Raw genomic sequence first — 22,340 nt, 5'->3', positions numbered from 1 at the left:
GGAAAGGGGCTATAGAAAAGTTTTTCTTTAACATTAATATTTTCTGGTGAATTTTATTAAAATTCCATTAATTCTAACATTTATTACTATTGTAGCAATCTTTTATAAATAAATAGGATCAAATTGCAAAATTTAATGATTAATTTTCTTATTTAATTTATTCAACTATTAATAAATGGTCATCCATTTGACTATTTTCTTTTTTTCTTACAAATCCATCCTCAATATATATTATAAAACCAACTGTACAATAAAGAAAATCTAGGAATATTCTGGTATAACTTGTAGACTTAAAGTATAAATTCTAGAGAACTGAGTATGGTCCGTTTTTAGATTTCATAGCTTAATGAGACTTTAGGAATAAATTGCCCTAGTTCCTTCATTGTGTAAAGAAGGAAACTAGAGTTATATGTGAGTTAATGATTGCCCCAAATAGTTGTTGGTGAGATGACTCAAACTTGAAAGCAGACTTTCTCACCCTAGGTCTAAGTATTTTACTCTTAAATTGTGTGGCCTCAGGGCACCTGGGTAGCTCAGTCCCTTGAGCATTGGACTCTTGGTTTTAGCTCAGGTCAGGAGCTCATGGATTTTGGGATGGCACCCTGCACTGGGCTCTACACTCAGCAGGGAGTCTGCTTGAAGATTCTATCCCTCTGCCCCTCCTGACTCTCTCTCTCTCAAATAAATAAATAAATAAATAAATACTTTTTAAAAATCACGCAGCCTCTTTGACTAAACCCTTTAGAAAAATATCTAAGTAGATAATGTATATGGGTGCCTTTTCCAGACACATTGAGCTACACATTGATTGTTGGCAGGTTCTATGGATTACTATACAGACAACTGTATATCACTACAGTGATATATGTGATATACTGTGATATACTGTAGTGATATACAGTTGTCTGTATAGTAATCCAAACATTTGTGGATTACTATACAGTAATCCAAACATTTAGTGACAATATCAACTCAATGTCTTATTTGAAAAAGCAACCAAATGTTAAGAAATCAAAAGCCTGTATTATTAATTAGAATGATGCCAGAAAGAGTCATGCACTGTGGAAAGGTCACAGTTTTGGGTAATGTGTTTGACTTTTCATACCAGAAACAATACTTAGTATGTGATCTATTATTATTTACATATATCTCCTAATATTTACTATATAATACTCTTATTATTGTTTATAATACTACTAATAAAAAGAGATGTCCAATAATAGATATGATTGTCCTCATTTTAGAAAAACAATGTTGTTATACAAAAAGACTGAATTGCTAAGTGAGAGAAATAGAATGAAAATCCAGGTATACCATTACAACCTCTACCAAAGCAACCACCGCAAATAAATAATTCTTGCTTTCTTCCAATTTATCATTCTTCCTCCTTGTGTCAGTTTGGATTCTTTGGAAAGAAAATGCCAAAACAGAATTTGCTGTACACAAGATTTATTTTAGATAAGGTGTGTGAAAACTAACAGAAGAAAGAGCAGAAGTGGGGAGGACAAGCCCTCAGTCTGTGGTGCGGGTCTGGCAGCTGTGGAAGAAAGTGGGAACAAATCAGAAGGAAGAGACTCAGACTGTGGTGTAGGTCTGAGAAAGTCTGAAGCCCAAAGGGTATCTCTAGGGTGAAGATTGTCAGTAGAAGAGTCCTGCCTTCAGAGGAAATCCCAGCATCCTGTTCTACTATTTTGAACATTGTTTGAAGCTGCCTGTGGAGAGCATATCCTTAGCTACACTGGAATCAGAGATGATCACTTGAGGCAAGATCTCTCTTAAAGGGGTGATTAGAGTGGTGCACTCAATGGCCACCACACTCGGCACAAGTCCCTCAGCAGCTCTGATGCCTCATTTCCTTGACTAAAATGGGAACAGTAGACCTAATTTAAGGTGTTAGCATTTGCTTGCTACTAAATAATTACTAGAAAGCATCTGGGAATTTACCTAGTACATAAAAAGTACTCTGGAAATATTTCCATAAAAATAAAGAGAGAGCATTCAATAATGCCCTATCTCTATCTCTACAGATGTTTGCTAGTTGGATATAAAAATAGGGAAATTGTCTTTCAGAACGTATCATTTTTAAGTTTGTCAGTCTCCACTCTGGATCTGCCTTCACTGGTGCTAGGTATAACCCTAACACAAATACATCAACCATAAATATCTATGGCCAACTACTAGTACTATGGAAGAAACATCATTCCCAAGGGTAATATTCCTGTTACTATTTTACATTATCACACTCAATTAAAAAATTCTAAAGTAAAGTTCATTGCGAAATGATTGCTCAACTCCCAAGTGAATTGAAGACTGCTAACTTAGCCAGATGAGATAGGTCTCTATTTTCCAGTCCTTATCTGGATAATTTGGGCAGAAAATAAAACCAATGAGGAAGGGCTGAAAGATTGTTTATTTTAGAGTTGATAAGATTATGGGAAAATTAAATTAAAGAACTACTCAGTGTACACTAAGAAAGATAATATGAAAAATGTAATGATCATATTTTCTCTATCTTCACTAACAGTTGAGCAAAGGAAAATTAATGCTACCATAACAAATTTATTTGAGAGTATAAAGAAAATTATCCTATATTCAGGATTTTTATACTACAGAATAGTCACGAAGGTAGGTAATAAAAACCTTTCTTTGGGAATACTGATTGATTTATTAATTCATTCATGCTTTCATTCAATATTATTTTTCAATATTTACTATAAGTAAAATTCTAGGCTTTACAGGGGAAATCATGAAAAGTAGTACAAAATAAAAGTCTCGACCACAAGAAGTGTACATTCTCTCTATAACTTAAAATCAATAATAAAAAGTAAGGTAGAGTGATATCAGAAAAATAGAGTAGACATTTCAAAACTTTCTCACATTGCAAAAGCAAAAAAATATGCTGGCAAAACTGTCAGAATTAAGTTTTTTTGGAGTTCTGGAATAAAAAAAAAAAACCCACAACAATCAGGGGAATATTTAATGAAGAGAAAAACCGTTGGATTTGGTAAGAGAGCTCTGGGGCATTTTAATTTACGTGGCTGCCATCTGCACAACCCAGTTTAGCAGCAGTCTTGAGATGGCAAACTGTATTACTGGTGCAGGTTATTGGTACAAGAGGGATCAATACAGACCTTGTACTTAAAGAATTGTGGCTGTGTGTTTTGGCTCATCTGGTGGGTCTCTGAAGTATCATCTCAAGAGCTTGATGTGTTTCATCTGTCTCAGAGTTTCCACAGGATTGTGACAGCATCCCCAGCAGTGTTTGTTGAAAGTATTTAAAGGTAAATGTATTAGCCATGGCCACGTGGACCAAAGTGTAATATTCGAGACAAACAATAGACCAGAAGCTTGGGAATTAAGAAGCTGGGGAAGGAGAAACATAGGGAAGGAAAACTTTGAAACTCTCCCACATATTCTGGGGTACTTAGAAGGTCATGAAAATGAATAAGGCTAAATGTATGCTCAGAAAACACCTGAGAAGAACCTAGGTTCTCACCTACAGCTGAACTTCAGGCTCTGTGTGGACAGGAATTGAAGGCTACAGCAGAGCTATAAATTACCTGGCAAGCATTGGAGTGCCCTAACAGAGTCAATCTGAAAAGGAGAGGGTTCTTTCTTTTCTTTCTTTCTTTCTTTCTTTCTTTCTTTCTTTCTTTCTTTCTTTCTTTCTTTCTTTTTCTTTCTTTCTTTCTTTCTCTTTCTTTCTTTCTTTCTTTCTTTCTTTCTTTCTTTCTTTCTTCTTTCTTTCTCTTTTGGTTCTAACTACTAAAGGAAACCTCTATCAAATCTCTAGCTGACTACAAACCTGAAGAAACAGACATGTCAGTGGCCAATAAGACAAAGAAGGCAGACATATCAAAATTAGTTTAGAAAAAGAACTAGACAAACAACTACCAAAACAAGGTCTAACAACAAACTGTGGGGAAGGAGAAGAATCTGATTTCTAGAGTTGCCACGCTGCAATGTTCAACATATACTCCATTCAACAAGAAATTATGAGGCATGCAAAGAAATGAGAATGTTCATCCCACTCACAGGAAAAACAAAATTAATAGTAACTGTCACCAAAGAAGCCCTGTAATTGGGCTTCTCTGACAAGTAATTTAAAACAATTGTTTTAAAATATTCTAAAAGAGCTAAAAGAAATGAAGAAAAGGAGCTAAATGAAACCAGGAGAATAATATCTCACCAAATGGTTAATATCAATTAAGAGATAGAATTTGTTTTAAAACCAAATGAAAATTCTGGAGGTGAAATGTACAATAACTGAAAAAAAATTTCACTAAAGCAGTTCAATAGCAGTTTTGAATAGACAGAAGAAAAAAATCTGTGATTTTGAAAATATGCCACTTGAGAGCATCCAATGTGAAAAGCAGAAAGAAGAAAAATGAAGAAAAACAATAAAGAAAAATGAGACTTTTGGATCTCTGTCAAGCATACCAACTTACACATAATGGAATCCCAGAATGTGAGGAGAAAGAGAAAGTGGCCAAAATAATATCTGAAAAACTCATGTCTAAACACTTTCCAAATTTGCAAACTGAATATACACATCAAGAAATTCAACAAACCCAACTTGTGTAAACTCAAACAGACCTACACTAAGACTTCTTGAAAACTGTTGAAAGACAAAGAAATAATTATGAAAGTAGCAAGGCTGAAGTGGATTGTCTCATACAAAGGATCCCTAGTAGATAGTATTAACAGCCAATTTCTCTTCAGAACCACAGAGGCCAGAGGGCAGTAGGATGAGATATTTAAAGTGTTGAAAGAAAAAAAGAAAATCTGTCAGCCAAAATTCTATATCTGGCAAACTATCCTTCAAAAATGAAGACATTCTTGTATAGACAAAAACTAGAATTCAGCAGTAGCAGAGATATCCCACATGAAATGTTACAGGGAGTCCTCAGGATGAAGTAAAGGGACTAGAAGTAGAAGTAACTCAAAGCCACAGAAAGGAATAAGCACACTGGTGAAGGTAAGTGCATAGATAAATATAGAAGCCAACATTATTGTATTTTTTATTTGTAACTACTCTTTTTCTTTTCTTTAACCAATTTTTTCTTCATTTTTACTAATTTATTACTTTGTAAATTTTAATTTTTTAAGTTTAAGTATAGTTAACACAGAATGTTATATTAGTTTCAGGTGTACAGCACAGTGATTTGGCAAGGTTATATATTATGTTATACTTTCCACAAGTATAACTGACCGTCTGTCACCATACAATGCTATTATAGGATCACTGACTATATTTCTTATGCTGTGCCTTTTATTCCCATGACTTATTCCATTTGTAACTCCTCTTTTTATCCTATGTAATTTAAAAGAGAAATGCATAAAAATGATTATTAATCTATGTTAATGAACACCCATGTGTAAAATATAAGTTGTGACAATAATAGCATAAGAAGGAGTTACATAGAAGCAAATTAATATATTATTGAAACTAAGTTGGCATTAATTGGAACTAGAGTGTTATCAATTAAGTTATTAATTGTAATCACCAAGGTAACCACTAAGAACATAACTAAAAATATACATTTAAAGAAACTAAAAGGGAACCAAAATAATATTATAGAGAAAAATCAACTAAACCCAACAAGAAGTAGTAATGGAGGAGTGGAGAAATAAAAAAGATTTGAGATACACAAATAGAAAAAAAAATTTAAATGACAAAAGTGAGTCCTGCTTATCATTAATTAAATTAAATACCTACATGGATTAAATTTTCCAATTAAATGGCAGAGATTGGAAGCATAGATTTTAAAAAAAGATCCAATTATTTGTTGTCTATAAGAAACTAACTTTAAATCCAAAGAGAAAAATAAGTTGAAAGTGAAAAGACAGAAAAAGGTATCTGTTGCAAATGGAAACCAAAAGGCTGGTGGCTCTACTAATATCAGATAAAATAAACTTTAATGCAAAAATTGTTCCAAGAGGAAAAGAAAAACTATGTATTATATATTGCATGTTGATAAAACAGTCTGTTTTTAAGAATTTTTGACAATTACAAACATATACACAACTAACAACAGGGCCCCAAAATATGTAAAGCATAAACTGACCGTAGTAAAGCGAGAAATAGTTCTAAAATAATAGTTTTAGACTTCAATACCGTACTTTCAATAACAGATAGAACAACTAAACAGGAAACCAGCAAGAAAATAGAGTATTACACTATGATGAAATTAGACTTAACAGACACTCCACCACCAACTGCAGAATACACATTTACCTGAAGTGGACATAGAAGATTCCCCAGAATAATTATCCAAGAATTTCAAGGGTGAGTCAATACATAAGATTAATTAATAATATACTACATTAATAGAATGAAAAACAAAAGTTACATGATTATGTCGATTGATACAGCGAAAGCGCCTGACGAAATCCAACACCCATATGGGTCTATCTAGAATATATAAGCCACACATAAAACTCAACAACAAAAAGTCAAACAGTCCAATTTAGAAACTGTCAAAAGACTTGAATAGGTATTTCTCCATAAAAGATACACTTGAGTGTCCAGTAAGCACTTGAAAAGGTGCTTAATATAATCAGTCATTAGAGAAATGCAAATTAAAGCCACAACAAGATATCACTTCACACTTATTAAACGGCTATAATACAAAAAATACCAAAAAATAAACCCAAAAAACCCCAAAACAACCACCCAGAAAATAATAAGTGTTGGTGAGCATGTGGAGAAATTGGAACTCTCACACATTTGCTGGTAAGAACAGAAAATGGCGCTGCCATTGTGGAAAAGATTTGACCATTCTTCAAAAGTTAAAACAGTATTACCGTAAACTCAGCAATTCCACTCTTAGGTGTACATCCAAAATAATTAAAAATAGATGTTCTAGCAAAAATATGTACACAAATGTTCAAAGTAGCACTATTCAAAATAGCCCAAAAGATGGCATCAACTCAAATGTCCATCAGCTGATGAATGGATAAACAGAATAGGTATATCCATACAATAGAATTTACTCAACCATAAAAAAGGAATGAAACAATGACATAGGCCACAGCATAGATGGATATTGAAAGCATTATGCTAAGTGAAGGAAGGTAGAAACAAAGGCTACATATTGCGTAATTCCGTTTATATATTATGTCCACAATAGCCAAATCCAGAGAGATAGAAAGCAGGCTAGGGGTTGCCAGAGGCTAAGGTAGTAGGTACCAGGGAGTGACTGTTTAATGCTTGTCAGGGGCTGGAGGGAGGTGGAAATGGATAGTGACTGCTTGATAGGAAAGATTTTCCTTTGGGGTGATGTCAATATTCCGGAACAGATAGTGGTGATATTTTACAACATTGTAAATGTCCTAAAAGCCATGGATTGCATACTTTAAAATGATAAAATGGTGAATTTCATCCCAGGTTAAAAAAGCATAAATTAATGGACATCACAAAATGGTTTTATAATAGATGTCATGCAGTGGTATATAATTCCTACCAAATAGATGGGACCAAAAAAATGTTCTGGAGGAATGCAGAGGCAGAGAGTACTACAAGCTTCAGAAGGGGAAATGATTACTAGAAGAATCAAAACTTCCTCTGAACTTTCCAGGAAGTTGACGTGGAGGTGGCTAAGGGGAGCCTGAGTGGGCCTTGAGGAAAGGGATAGAAGCCCAGAAGCAAAAGAGAAGGCTCTGCCTGGGGTGGGTTAGCTATGCTACCACCTGAAAAAAGAGTCATTTTCTGAAACATATATGGCAAATAGGTGACTCAAAAGTCAAATGTGGCTCATAGGTGACAACTGTTTGGTGCACATAGCTATTTGAAAATGGGGAAAATCCACTGAAAATCTGGATTTTGAACTTTTCTTAAAAATTAAATACATATACTTAATATATATGGCAATGGTCTCCTTATTCTTATACCTTATGAATTGACTTGAGCAAAGCAATAGTGGGACCTTTCATAAGGAGTCTGAAAACACTCAGTGGCATCATTTATTTTCTAAGCACTTAAATTTGAAACACAGGGTTAAAATTTTTAGCTTGTTTTCAGCTTTTACAGCACCATACTTCTAAAGTAAATTTTCAAAGTAATCTTTGCATGAACCTTAAGGATCTAGATAATAATTTCAAATGTTTGAGTCATTGTGCATCCCATAGAACCAAAGGTACTCTGTGTTATAGACATCCAGTTTTAATTTTACGATGAAGCCATCCAACCCTCCTTATGAGATGAGCAGATTTATTCTTTCATAATTCCATTTTAGCAGTTTATAGACCAAATGGGACACATGTCCTAGGAAATGTTAATGTGGAAAGGATTTGTTCAAAAATATAAATTTCCTCTGTTTAAAAAACAGAATTTAAAGGAAGGATATCTTTTTTCAATCAGTTTTATAATGGAACCCTAGCATATTTTTCCACCTTCAAAATATCCCAATTCTATATATTTGTAACTGAATATATTTTTATTCTGACACAGCTGGAAAAAGCTTCAATTTAGCAATTTAGATTTAGCAAACAATTTGTGCATAATATGGCCCATTTGCTTTTGGTGTTATTTCATCATGATTTTAGAGCCAAAAATACTGCAATATAAAAATCAGCAATTGAGTATGTGCAGTGACTCTGATGAACTGGATTTTCAATGGTGTTTTGTTTAAAATATTATCCAGCCTGCTTAGAATGTATAATTTCAAAAATGTCATGGCTTAAAAGGTAAGATGCCCCTTACTGGGTCTAATTTCCATTACAAATCAAGAGGACACAAGCTGTGATATCACTCACAGCCTATGTGAGAAGAACTTAACCTTCTGACCCACCTCGTTCTTCTCTATTCTTGAGAATACTGAGTCAAGGCTATGCCTGATAAATTTATAACTTAATTTGTTTTTGAGATTGTACATCTAGATTTTATCCAGTTTTTCAAATGGGAGGCAAATTACACCCTACTTTCCAAGACCCCCGTCCTCCAAATAAAAGAAAGAGCAAGACTCAACTGCGCTGAAACTAATCAGTATGGTCTTTTCAGGATCTTCCAGGTGTGGCCAGTGGCCACAGTAAAGCCTCATTTTGTTCAAGTTTGGTTCAGCAGAAGAGGTTATAAAATACACATATGCACAAGCACACCCACACACATACACACACACACATACACAGAACTGAGTGAGAAAAGGTGATCTCAGAATCAGGATCTCCTGCCTTGAGCTTCCAGTAGATATTTGAAAGCTAGCAAGCATTTGACCTTGGAGTACTTGTTTTCTTGCCTCTAGGAATAGTGTTCTCTGGTGCATTATACTCAGCTTAACTTACTAAAAAAGCTGTGTGTGTACTGCTCTAGAACTCACCCAAGTCTAGACTCTATTCTTGTATGCTGTACCCTGATTTCCACTCCGTGGAACAAAATTTTTCCTTTCATTCAAACGTTTGTCTAGCTATCCATCCATCTGTTCATCCATCCACTATTAATGTGTTAAGCACCTACTATGTGCCAGATTAAGTTGCCAGGCAAGTGAAACTAAATAAAGTCCTGGTAAGTGTCTTCAAAGTATTTTCAACTAGTGAGGGAAAAGGGCACATTAAAGCTACAATTACGTGAGATAAACATTAGTTGACTAATGCTCAGGATTTTATGAAGGCTTGGATGTTAAAGAGTAGTTTATGGGGAAGGTGTTAGAGAACAAGGAACAAGGATACGTATGAAAGGAGTTTTAATGAATAGAATTAACCAGGGGAGAAAAAGATGGTGAGGGTGAGGGGATAAAAGAAGGTAAAGAAGAGAAGTATCGAATCAAGGAGATAGCTGGATAAGGACATGAGGATGAAAACAGCATCCTGTGTACATAAGAACTACAGGCTACCTCATGATGCTCAATCAAACAGTGGGAGCCAGAGACCATGAGAAATGAGGATAGATAAGTAGGATGAATTTAGATGTCTGCAGGCCTTGAATTCCAAGATCTCCCTGGGTCCTAGCATTCTACAGAAGACGGTAACTATCCTTCAAAATTAAGGTTCTGGACAACTCATACACTTATTGTTTTTCTTTCCTACTGTGAATATTACCTTCAACATTATTTCCCACATTTCTTTGATAAAAAGAATCAACTGGAGTTTTAAAAAATAGCCAAGTTATGAAGCCACTCTGGAAGTCTGATACAATATTGTCTTGGGAGGGCACAGGAGTCTGGATCCTTAACAAGATTCTTATGATCAGGCATGCTTGAAAAGCACTAACTGGTGGATATTCCTTAGCAATGATTTCTATCAAAAAGAATGTGTCAAATTTGATGTTTCCTTTTTTAATTTTAAGTAACATTAAAATACATTGAGGCTATTGTGTACATTGAACAGAAGTCAGTATTGTAATAAAAGTAATTTATTTAGTATGCCATAGTCAAGGTAAGATTTAAATTAGTTATTTCAGAATTATATGAAACCCTTTTATGCCACTGAATAACCCCTGAATTAATTAACCATAAAATGCTGATAACTAGTTTTCTTACTATATTTTCTTTTTAAAAGGAAATGGATGAAAATACAAAGAAATCATAATTATCGTTTTATAAATTCCAAAGATTAATTTCCATGTCCAGTCTAATTTATGTGATAATGACATTCTGTCAACCTTAATTTTTACTCTGAATTTTCACTTTGCCATGGTATATGTATTCGCGTTTTTCTTTATGCTTTGGTAGGTATTCTTAAAACAGGTGACGTTTTAATCCAGGGGTGATAGAGAAACTCTATGTGTGCTCTAAGCTGTGTGATATGTTCATATAGCTCCCAAAGTACCTTGCAATTCATCTACATGGCAGCTGTTCTTGAAGCTTAAGATCATTAGCACAGGAAACTTGGCAAGGACGTAGGACTGGGTTATAAATATTGACTTCAGATGTCATTTTAGGACAGAATTAAATTCTCTCAGGATGTGGTAGCACAGATTATACAAGAAATCTCAATTGAATCCAAAGTTACTTGTGAGATTAATGAGTTAGACCAAAGGAAAAGCATAAAATAAAATTTGAATCTGTGTTATTTTTGATTAAAAAGAAGTTTTGTAGCAAAGTTGAAGAGTTTGATTTATGTAAGTTACAAGTTGTCTCACATGAGGAAAGTTGCTTAAGTTCTCTAAGAGTCATTTTTTTCCTGAGTACAATTTGGGTAGATGAAAACTGGTGTTTTTTTTTTTGCACGGTGCCTAGCACATGCACTGTGGTCTACTGCTATTAGTATAACCATCATTTTTACACATTTACTGACACATCCCTTTAACCTCTGTTTTCTAAAGATTCTTCAGTTACTTGAAAATTTTACAGAACTGCATTTTATCTATGCGAACACCTTTCTCAGTGACATATATTTTGAATAATAAATACTATTTATTCAAATATCTAGTCTAAAAATGATTTGAGGCTCTTTATAAAATTACATGGATCCTGACAAGCTAAATAAAATAAATGATGAAAATAAGAAGAGAAAGGATGAGATGAAGTTGGAAAGTTAACATACCGATGAATGCTATACAATAATTTCTAAGGATTTGGGCTGTAAATATGCCTTTGCTTTTCCTAAAGCTAATGCATATCCTAATGATGGTGATTGCAATAACCAAAAAAGAGAATAAGGAAAAAATTATGTTTCGTAAGTTACAGAGTTGGTAAAATGGGATGACAGAACCAAGAACAGTAGTGAAGGACCATCAAAGCCACTGCTGTTACTATTCCTTTAGTCCTCATGAGGTGAGTACTGATTGGTACAAAGAGCAATGGCTTTGGCATTCCTCGAGGACTCGTTTACTCATTTACGTAACCAGTATTTGGATTGGAGGCAATGGCCAAAGTGAGGTTCAATGAAAGCTATCCCAGGACTAGCCAAAACAATATTGTCCCACTGTGGATCTCTATGAGGGTCTGACTTGATATAGGAGTATGTTTTAGAATGTCTTAGAGAGATAACCTTGGCATATTTTTCAATCTCCAATAAATCCCAGAATATATCCCAATAGGTAAGAATTGTGGGGCAGTAAGTTTAAAGTCATACTCCAATTACTGCCTAGGCAGCAGGGATAATATATCGTCAATTTAAGGCATACCATATGACAGTCCTAGGACTGACATCTCATTGGGAAGTTAGGAACTAGCCACAACATATGCACAGTTAGAAACTCATTTCATTTCTACACTGGTATGCACAGAGGGGATAACATATTGTCAGAGTCAATATTTGCCTCAGAAAAAGAATCCAGCTATGCTCTAACACACAGGAAAATGGCCTCTGATGTTTTCCAGTCTAATGTTATTTAACTTTGTTATTAACTTAGAGCACATATTTAAAAATTAATTCTAATTGATATCAATTTAATAATTAAATATGCATCCTAATGTATGTGTGTTTAATTATTTAATAAAATCTTGCAACATGTATCTGGCAATTCTCATGGTCTTGACATATCTATTAAAATATACTAGTATACCTGGACTCAACATAATCAGCCTTTTATTAAGAAAGGTGGCATAATATTATGGAAAGTGCTGGAGACTAAAAGTAGAGTGATCCATGTTCTGTTCCAGAAAGGACATTAATTTTCTGTGTAACCACCACTGTGTTAAGCCAAGTTTTCTTTTTGATAAAATGAGAGATTGGCAAAAGGTAGGTTCAAAGACCTCTTCGATGTACAAATTCCAAAGAGAGCTCACTGACTTTAACATTTAAGCAGTTTTATGTACTTTATGCATTTTATAATTTTAGTCAATTGTTAAAAAGACCCATATAAAGATGCCTTTTCACCTTTCACTAAATACAAATGGTAATTGTCTCTTCAAACATTATTCAGTCAACAAATCATTAAACAACTACCTAACAAACATCCATAGGTTATATCAATAAGCAAAATAAATAAAAATCACTCACATCACCTAAGATATACAGTATAGTCCTCATTTTAGAAATATTAAAACTAATGACCAGAATATTTAAGCAAATTTCAAAGGTCATACATCAAGCAAGATAGAATTTGAGTTTTGATTTTTCAGCTTCAAAAATTATGATCTTTTTCTAGTAAGCCATGCTCTTGATGACATGAACAGAGATTAGGGTTGTAGAAGATAAAGAAATAGATAGATAATCCAAGACATTCTGAAGAACAGAATAACAGTACTCAGTGATAAATTTTGTCAAAATTATTCCTTGAAGGTTATGTTAGCTTTTTCATAGAAAGCACACATGACTAACAAACACAAATAAAGTCACTAGTCTGATAAAATAGATTTTTTAAAAATCCTGAAGCATGGGACACCTGGCTGGCTGAGTAGGTAAAGCATGAGACTCTCGATCTTGGGGTCATGAGTTCTAGCTCCACTCTGGGGGTAAGGATTATTTAAAAAAAAAAGTCCCAAAATGTGAAAATGCTCAGTTTAATTATAAACACCCATTATTAGAGACTCAATACATTATATTTACCTTTACATAGTTAGAAAAGAGCCATATAAATTGTGGAAGGAGCCGAGATGCCCTTCAACAGATGACTGGATTAAGAAGTTGTGGTCCATATATACAATGGAATATTACTCAGCTATCAGAAAGAACGAGTTCTCAACATTTGCTACAACATGGACGGCACTGGAGGAGATAATGCTAAGTGAAATAAGTCAAGCAGAGAAAGACAACTATCATATGATTTCTCTCATCTATGGAACATAAGAACTAGGATGATCGGTAGGGGAAGAAAGGGATAAAGAAAGGGGGGGTAATCAGAAGGGGGAATGAAACATGAGAGACTATGGACTATGAGAAACAAAACTGAGGACTTCAGAGGGGAGGGGGGTGGGGGAATGGGATAGACCGGTGATGGGTAGTAAGGAGGGCACGTATTGCATGGTGCACTGGGTGTTATACACAACTAATGAATCATCGAGCCTTACATCGGAAACCGGGGATGTACTGTATGGTGACTAACATAATATAATAAAAAATCATTTAAAAAAAATAAAAAATAAATAAAATAAAATAAAAAAAAAGAAAGAAAAAAAAAAAGAAAAAAAAAAAAAAGAAAAGAGCCATATATGCCTCTTTTAACTTTTTCCACCATGAAATTTCTCAAAATTGTCAGCTGGACTTTAAAGAAGAGGGACACCAACAGGACTTTCTAAATGAATAGTATGATTATTATAAAAAGTACCTCTTTCAGCAGATGACCTTTGCTTTGTCCCCACTTTCCTTAGAAAAGACATAAAGGGGCCCAGGACATGGTACCCCCAAATATGGTGCCTTGGCATATTGATTACTTTAAGATGAAGAAAACTGAGAAACAGCAGGTGCAGGAAAGATATTCCCTGAAGCAGGTCATAAGATCTTCATGTGAGAAGTGCCCTCCCTATGCCTAGAGGAAAGGGTCATCCTTATCTCAAAAGACAGAGAGCAAGAGAAATCTGAATGAACAGGCTCTGCTAAGTTTCCCCCAGTTTACTACACTTAGCTCATATCCTTTTTTGTTCTACCACATTTTCCTACTACTTTCTACTCTTCATCAAACCTAGTATAAATACACTCAGATTAACTGTTTCTGCAGGTATTCATTTCCTTATGAAGCTCCCATGTCAGGTAAAGTTTACATTAAATAAACGCATATGCTTTTCTTTTCTTGTCTTTTGTCACACAGACCCAGCTAAGAACCAAAAGGATAGGAGGATAAAGATATTTTTCTCTCTTACAGAATAACACTTTCATATTTCACCTTCCTCATATGTAAAACATAGAGACTGGTCAAGCCCCATGTTAGGTGTAGAGTTTACTTAAAAAAATAATTAGCTGTAAAATAGTTATAAATAGAAGAAATAGAGAAAGGGAGAGAAAAAAGGCTAGTATGATATTTTACAATGTATGGTAAATCAAGAAAGACCAAATTTTAGAGTAACAATAACTCATGGGATATTTTTTTTTTTTGTAGGAAACTTATCTCAAAATAGCAGATAATGGCCCCAGATGTGAGGGAAATTTAGCATCTATCTCATTTGTAGGTCTTCAATCACTTTGCATAGAAACCATGAGAATCTAATAATTTCCATTAGATATTATAAAATCATAAAGATTTGCAGTTAAATATATGCACTACAAACTTTAATAAGTTATATTTTTAAATTGGATTCACTATCATTATAAAATTTCAAACACAGGATATGAAGAAAATGAACTGTTTTACATTTCAAGTGATATCTCTGTTATGAAAACCTGAATCTAAATCTGCAGTAGTCTTAACCTGTTTCCTAAAGCATTAGAAAGAAAACGCCAGGGGCGCCTGGGTGGCGCAGTCGCAGTCGTTAAGCGTCTGCCTTCGGCTCAGGCCGTAATCCTCGTGCTCTGGGATGGAGCCCCACATCAGGCTCCTCCGCTAGGAGCCTGCTTCTTCCTCTCCCACTCCCCCTGCTTGTGTTCCCTCTCTCGCTGGCTGTCTCTGTCTGTCAAATAAATAAATAAAATCTTAAAAAAAAAAAAAAAAAAGAAAGAAAGAAAATGCCAGTATCTTTGTGTACTTACACAGTTAATTGTTGTAATTCTAAAATATTGAATGATCAATATATAAATTATAGGGTATTAACTGTAATTTTCATTTTTTTTATCTTCATAAATACGTTAACAGTCAAGATAACTAGTACCTGGGACAATCTCAACTAAAAACAAAAACAAAAACATGCAAGGAGGAACCTGAAAATATTCCACGTTTGTTAGATTCTGAACATTTGTGTTTAAAAATAAATATGCTGAAGATTTAAGGCCAACAACAAAACTAAACTAAATCAAACAACAATCACAAAAATCTGTAAGCATCAGACTTTCAAACGGTAATGACCACTACCAACCAACATAATTAAGGGTTGGAGAATCTATAAGCCACAGTAAAAGGTGTGTTTAGGTTAAAAGAGTATATATTATTATCTCTAACATGAATTTAAAAGGGAAAATTAAAATGAGTTGCTTTTGATAAGACAATCATTTTCAAGATTCAGATCTCAAAACGTTCCAGAATGACATATTTATGAAATGCTCATATAACTACAGCCTGTTTGGACATGTATATTGCTGCAATCTTATTCAGTTTGTAAGTAAGGTTGGGAATAAAACACAAAACTTTAAACTGGACATCCAGACGTCACTGCTAACCACAGACTTACATTCTTTCGCTATTTATACCGTTTGTTTACTTTTTGCATTTCCTCAGCTTGGACAGGGACTTTCTGCTTCTAGTCAATTTCACTCTTATTTTTGGCACATAAGTAAATTTTCCAGTACTTCTGGAAAATGTTACATCTAAAAAATTCTTAGCAAAGAGATGATGGAAACATTCCTATTGAGATTTAATAAATTGGGTGGTGATAGTTGCCACTATCGTCCCAGGAGATACCCACAGCAACCCAAAAGAGGTCTCCCAGTCATCTCTAGGAGGCTGGCAGCAGTAATGAATGGTGTTCCTCTCCTTCTTCCCTACCCAACACTACCATCCAATATTACTATCCCATTTTAAAACATAAATGGCCTCCAAGGTTAACATGGCAACAACTCATACACACTCCCTCCTGAGTTTTCTGAATGATTCATTGAGAATTTCTGTCAATACGGTAGACTGCAGAACTTAAGGGTGGTCTCCAGTGAGTACCATTAACTCCAGTCTTCTGTCAGTTACCAAGTTCTTTTATGTTTAATCATATCATGTCATTTAAAATTAAACTTCAGAACACCATAAACATAATTCCCCCCACCCCTCAAAAAACTGTCAAAAGGTAAGGGGATATTTTGTTTCTAATAAGTGATAGCATTTATGGATTAAACATACTCTGTTAAAAGAGAATCATAGAATTAATTTCCATTTGTATGCTTGCAAAATTGCCTTATTCAGATCCCAGCGCTTTCTGTTATTATTTTAACTGGTGCTCTCAACTTTATCGACCAGCTGGTGAGAAGTAAATTTTACTTGTTTTATTGCCCAGTCAGAAGAAAATTTCCACACCAGTGTAGCCAAACTAAAAATGAATAGGAAATTATAAATACAACTTGAGGAGGAAGGAAAGACCATTTCCTTTCAGCCACTCTCAATTTGGCCTGACTGTATTATGACAAATACGGTGCAGCCTCAATATAGAAAGTGCTCCTATTGTAAAACACTCAGCACTGCTTGCAAACAGAACACTGAGACGCAGCTTCCCACCAGGAACGCCGAGGAACACCCTGCATCCCCAAAGTAGCTTCCTATCTCAGGAACTCTCAATCTCAGTCAGAAGGTAGCAATGACTACTGCGGGCACAGACATTATGATTAACAAGATTTTTATATCATTATAATGGAAATGCCTGCGACTACTTGGGGGTCTGTTTTAATACCCGTTTGAATTAGGGAACAACTCATGGGCTATTGCTGAAATGTCCTAATATGTGTCAGGAAGGGAGCAGGATAAACAGAGATTATGACTTACTTTGATAGGAATCTAAAATATTTTGCCATTAATAATTTCTCCCTTTTAGTTTACACAAAGCAATTCTAAATATTTCCTGGCATACCTGCATTTTCAAATAAACCCTAAATTAAAGAGGAAATACAGCAATTTTACATAAAAATAATAAATCGTCCATGTTCTCTTCTGGAATTATAATTTTATACTTTACATTGAAATGTATGATCATTTTGAGTTGATTTTTTATGTAAGGTATAGGGTTTAGTTTGAGGTTGAGGGCCTGGTGAACAGATCTGTGACATGACACCAAAATCATGGTCTAGAAAAGAAAATAATCAATACATGAGATTTCATCAAAATTAAAAATGTTTGCCCTCCAAAAGACCCTATTAAGAAGATTGGAGAACAAGCTATAAACTGGGAGAAAATATTTGCAAAACTACATATCTGATGAATGACTTATATCTGTAACATATAAAGAACTCTCAAAATTCCACATTAAAACAATAATCCAGTTAGAAATGGGAAAAAAAAAGATAGTTCACCCAAAAATATATACAGACAGCAAATAAACATATGATAAAATGATCAATATCACTAACCATTAAGAAAATGCAAATTAAAACCACAACAAAATATTACAACATACTTATCAGAATGTCTGCATTTTTTAAAAATATTTATTTATTTATTTTAGAGAGAGCATGAGAGAGGGCAAGAACAGGAGGGGCAGAGGGGAAAGAAGAGAGGATCTCAAGCAGACTCCACGCTGAGTGTGGAGCCCAACGTGGGGCCTGAGCCCAGGACCCTGAGATCATGACCTGAGCTGAAACCAAGAGTCAGATCCTTAACTGACTGAGCCAGAATGGCTAAAATTTTTGAAGTTGCAGCACAAAATGCTAGCCAGGAGGTAGAGAAACTGGATCTCTTATTCATTGCTGATGGGCCTGTAAAATGATAAAGCTACTCTGGATAAAAAATTTGGTAGTTTCCTACAAAGAAAACAGACACATACCATGCAATCCAACAATGACATTCCTGTTCATTTATGCCCCCAAAATGGAAACTTGTGTCCCTTGTAAAACTTGAACATAAGTGTTTATAGCAGCTTTATTTGTAATAGCCCCAAACTGGAAACAACAAAAATATTCTTCAATAGGTGAATGACTACACAGACTAGTATATTCATACCTGAAATATTACTACCCAACACTAAAAAGCAATGAACTAACAATATACACAACTTGTATTGCTCTCGGGGCATTATGCTGAATGAAAAAAGCCAATTTGAAAAGGTTCCATACTGTATGTTTCCATCTACATAACACTCTCAAAATGACATTATAGAAATGGAGCATAGATTAGTGCTTGCCTGGGGTCGAGGATTTGGGGAGGAAGGAGACAGGCGTGACTATAAAGGGGTAGCTTGAGAGAGATCTCTGTAGAGGGAAAACAGTTCCGTATCTCATTGAGGTAGCAATTACACAAAACCACTCATGTGGCAAAGTGATCCAGACTTATATACACAATTGTGCTCCTGTCAAATTCCTAAATTTTATATTGTACTCGAAGTATGTTATCAGATGTAATCACTGGGGAAACTGGGTTAAGGATACATGGGACCTCTCTGTACCCTTTCCAATTGCTTGTGAATCTGTAACTATTCTTAAATAAAATTTTTAAAAAATTTTAAAGTTTTATTAGAAAGTTTTTGCACAAGCTATTGGATATACTACTGCCCTTTTGAGATTAAAAGTAATATCAAAGTTATGACATAGACTTTTATGCATTACTTGGCATACTTTATCCGAAAGATGAAATCTTTAAATGATATTACTTCAAACTAAGTATACTACTTGAACTCTCTTGCTTATGTCTTCCTGCCTCCATTCCCACCTCTTTAACAATAGCAGCTATGTTGAGCGGGGAGAGTTACCCCTCCTCCATGAATAAGGTCGAGACAGGGCCTTGTTCCCAGTCTGCAGTGATCAGCACCTAGCAGGACCAATGATGAAAAAGCTTCCTCCACCCGACCAGAGCGATTATGTTAGGCATGAGAAATGTGACTCATACCAGTTAATGTGAGTCCTTCTGAGATTAATTCATGAAATTAGAAAAAAAAAGTGTTTTATTTGTTTTTATAATAATCGATCATTTGTTTATAGATTTGTAGTTTCTGATCATACGGAGAGAGCTGGCCTGAGAATTAAATCAATAGGCTAGCACCACTTGAGGCAAAGAATCCCTTTGTTTCTGTATGTTTGGTTTAAATTAGTGTGGGTTCTGCCTCTGTCACCTTTATCCCAGGGTCCTGATAAATATAACACCGTATATATGTATAGATATTGAAAATATTCTAGACTCACTAAATATAATATTTTCATTTGAAGAAACTAAATAGAAAAGATGTAGGCCTATAATTCAGAAGCAATTTGAAAGACTAAACACTATTAAAATAAATATATATAATTGCTGGTATTTATTTTTGACTTATAAAATTATAATATCATTTGGTTAGATCAAATAGGTCAGCTTGATTAGTAGTACCATGTATTAAATAATATATTGTTCAATTACTTACAGGTTTATTTATACGTGCCTCCTTCCACAAAAATTTGAAGTCAACATTTTCTTAAATATTCCAATGGTAAGTATATTGCTACGGTAAAATTTCTGAAATGTATTTTTATTGGTTACTTGGTTTAAAATGGTATATTTCGGAAATCTTGCTATATTCCCAATATAAGCGTCAATATAAATAAAACTGAGAACTTGATTTAGAGTATCATTTATCACATGACATTATGGTGATAAGTTCCTTTTCTGAGAGAATTGCAAAAGCAAACCTTTAAGTCTTCTATTATCATATAGGCATGTTTTGACTTCATTTACTTCCACTCCAATGATACAGTATTTTAATTCAAGAATATTTTTAATATCTGTCAACCTATCGAAGAAACTAGATACAGAAAATTTTAAAGGAATGTTTCGCAGTTTGTACATAAAATGTTAGCTTTAAATGAAGATAAAATTATAAAATATTGCTGCTATATTCATTGGACTTCTTTTGTATTGACAAGCTATGCCAAATACAGCCATTACCTTAAAAGTATTGCTTTAGCTTTAAAATAAATAAATAAATAACTTCTTTCTTTCCTTCAATATCCTGGCCTCTGGCCCCCTTCTGTCTCTGAATATAAAGTATGTCATGATTAAGTTGCATTTCTTGCAACTTCCTCAAATTTCTGGAAAGCCATCTCCCCCTGGGAAAAACAGGAAGAAAGAATCGAAAGGTAATGGGATATGAGCTCCTAATTAGCAGATCATCTCTGGGGTTCAAAGCTATACACCATGACAACCAAAACACCCCAGAAACACACTAAGAATTTTCATCGCCATATCTTAACATGTATAACAGGGTCCTTTAATTTTTATTGAAGTTTATATGTATGTGTGTTTCACACAATTTATTATTCAAACTGAAATTGAAAACTAGATTAGTATACACAGAAACCACCTAGGAAATGTTGCATTGTTCTACTTTTCATTTTACCAGATTGAAAATTAGAAGTAAAATGACTTTCTTTTTATGAAGTACACATAACATTAAGATTAACCCTTTTAAATCTCACAACGGAGTGGCAGTTAATGCATTCACGTTGTTGTACAGCTGCTGTATTAAGTTTCAAAACATTTTCATCACTCCCCCACAAAAAACAAAAACAAAAACAAACTTCTCCATTAATCAGTCATTTTACATTACCCCTTATTTTAGCCTCTTAGCAAGCACTAATCTGCTTTCTGTCTCTATCAATTTAACTGTTTTGGATATTTCACATAAATGGAATCATACCCTGTGTGACCTCTTATGTCTGGCTTCTTTCACTCAGCATAATGTTTTCAAGGTTCATCCATGTTGTAGCATGTATCAATACTTTACTCTTCCGTATGGCTAAATAATATTCCATTGTACGTATATGCCACATTTTATTTCTCTGTTGATGGACATTTGAGATGTTTTTACTTGTTAGCTACTGGGAACATTGATGCTGTGAACGTTCATATGCAATTGTTGTTTGGACACCTGTTTTCAATTACTTGGGGTATATACCTAGGAGTAGAATTGCTGGGTCATATGGTAATTCTACCTTTTACTTTTGAAGGAACTACCAAATTGTTTTCTTCAATGGCTATTCTATTGTAGATCCTTATCAACAATGTAATATATGAGGGTTTCAATGTCTCCACATCCTTGCCAATATTCATTATTGGTTGATTATTATTATTTATTATAGCCATGTGTTATATGTTGTTAATACTATATATTGATAATATAAAATATAATTTTATTATTATAGTTATAATAGCTATGAAGTGGTATCTCATAGGTATTTTTGTTTTGTTTTGTTTTGTTTTTTATTGAGGTATCATTGACATACAATAGTACCTTAGTTTCAAGCATTGTAGTTTTAATTTTCATTGCTTTAATGACCAATGATTTTGAGAAATTTTTCCTGTGCTTGTTGGTCATTGGTATATCTTTAGAGAAATGTCTATTCAAGTTCTTTGTCCACATCTTAATTGAGTTTTGTCTTTTTGTTGTTAGAGTTCTTTACATGTTCTGAATATTAGATGTTTATCAGATATATGGTTTGAAAATATTTTGCTCTTTTTTTTGATCTTTGGGTATTCTTTTCACTTTCTCAATACTGTTTTTTGATGCCCAAAAGATTTTAATTTTATGAAGTACAATTTACCTATTTTTCTTTTGTTGCTTGTATTTTTGTTGTCATATATAGAGTTTATTGCTTAACCCAATGTCATGATGATTTGCCCTTATGTTTTTTGCTAAGAGTTTTATAGTTTTAGCTCTTACATATAGGCTATTGATTTATTTTGAGTGAAGTTTGTATATGGTGTGAGGTAA

Source organism: Ursus maritimus, unplaced genomic scaffold (genome assembly GCF_017311325.1).
Source record: "Ursus maritimus isolate PB19 unplaced genomic scaffold, ASM1731132v1 scaffold_13, whole genome shotgun sequence".
Classification (NCBI taxonomy): domain Eukaryota; kingdom Metazoa; phylum Chordata; class Mammalia; order Carnivora; family Ursidae; genus Ursus; species Ursus maritimus.
This window is presented reverse-complemented; position numbering follows the sequence as displayed.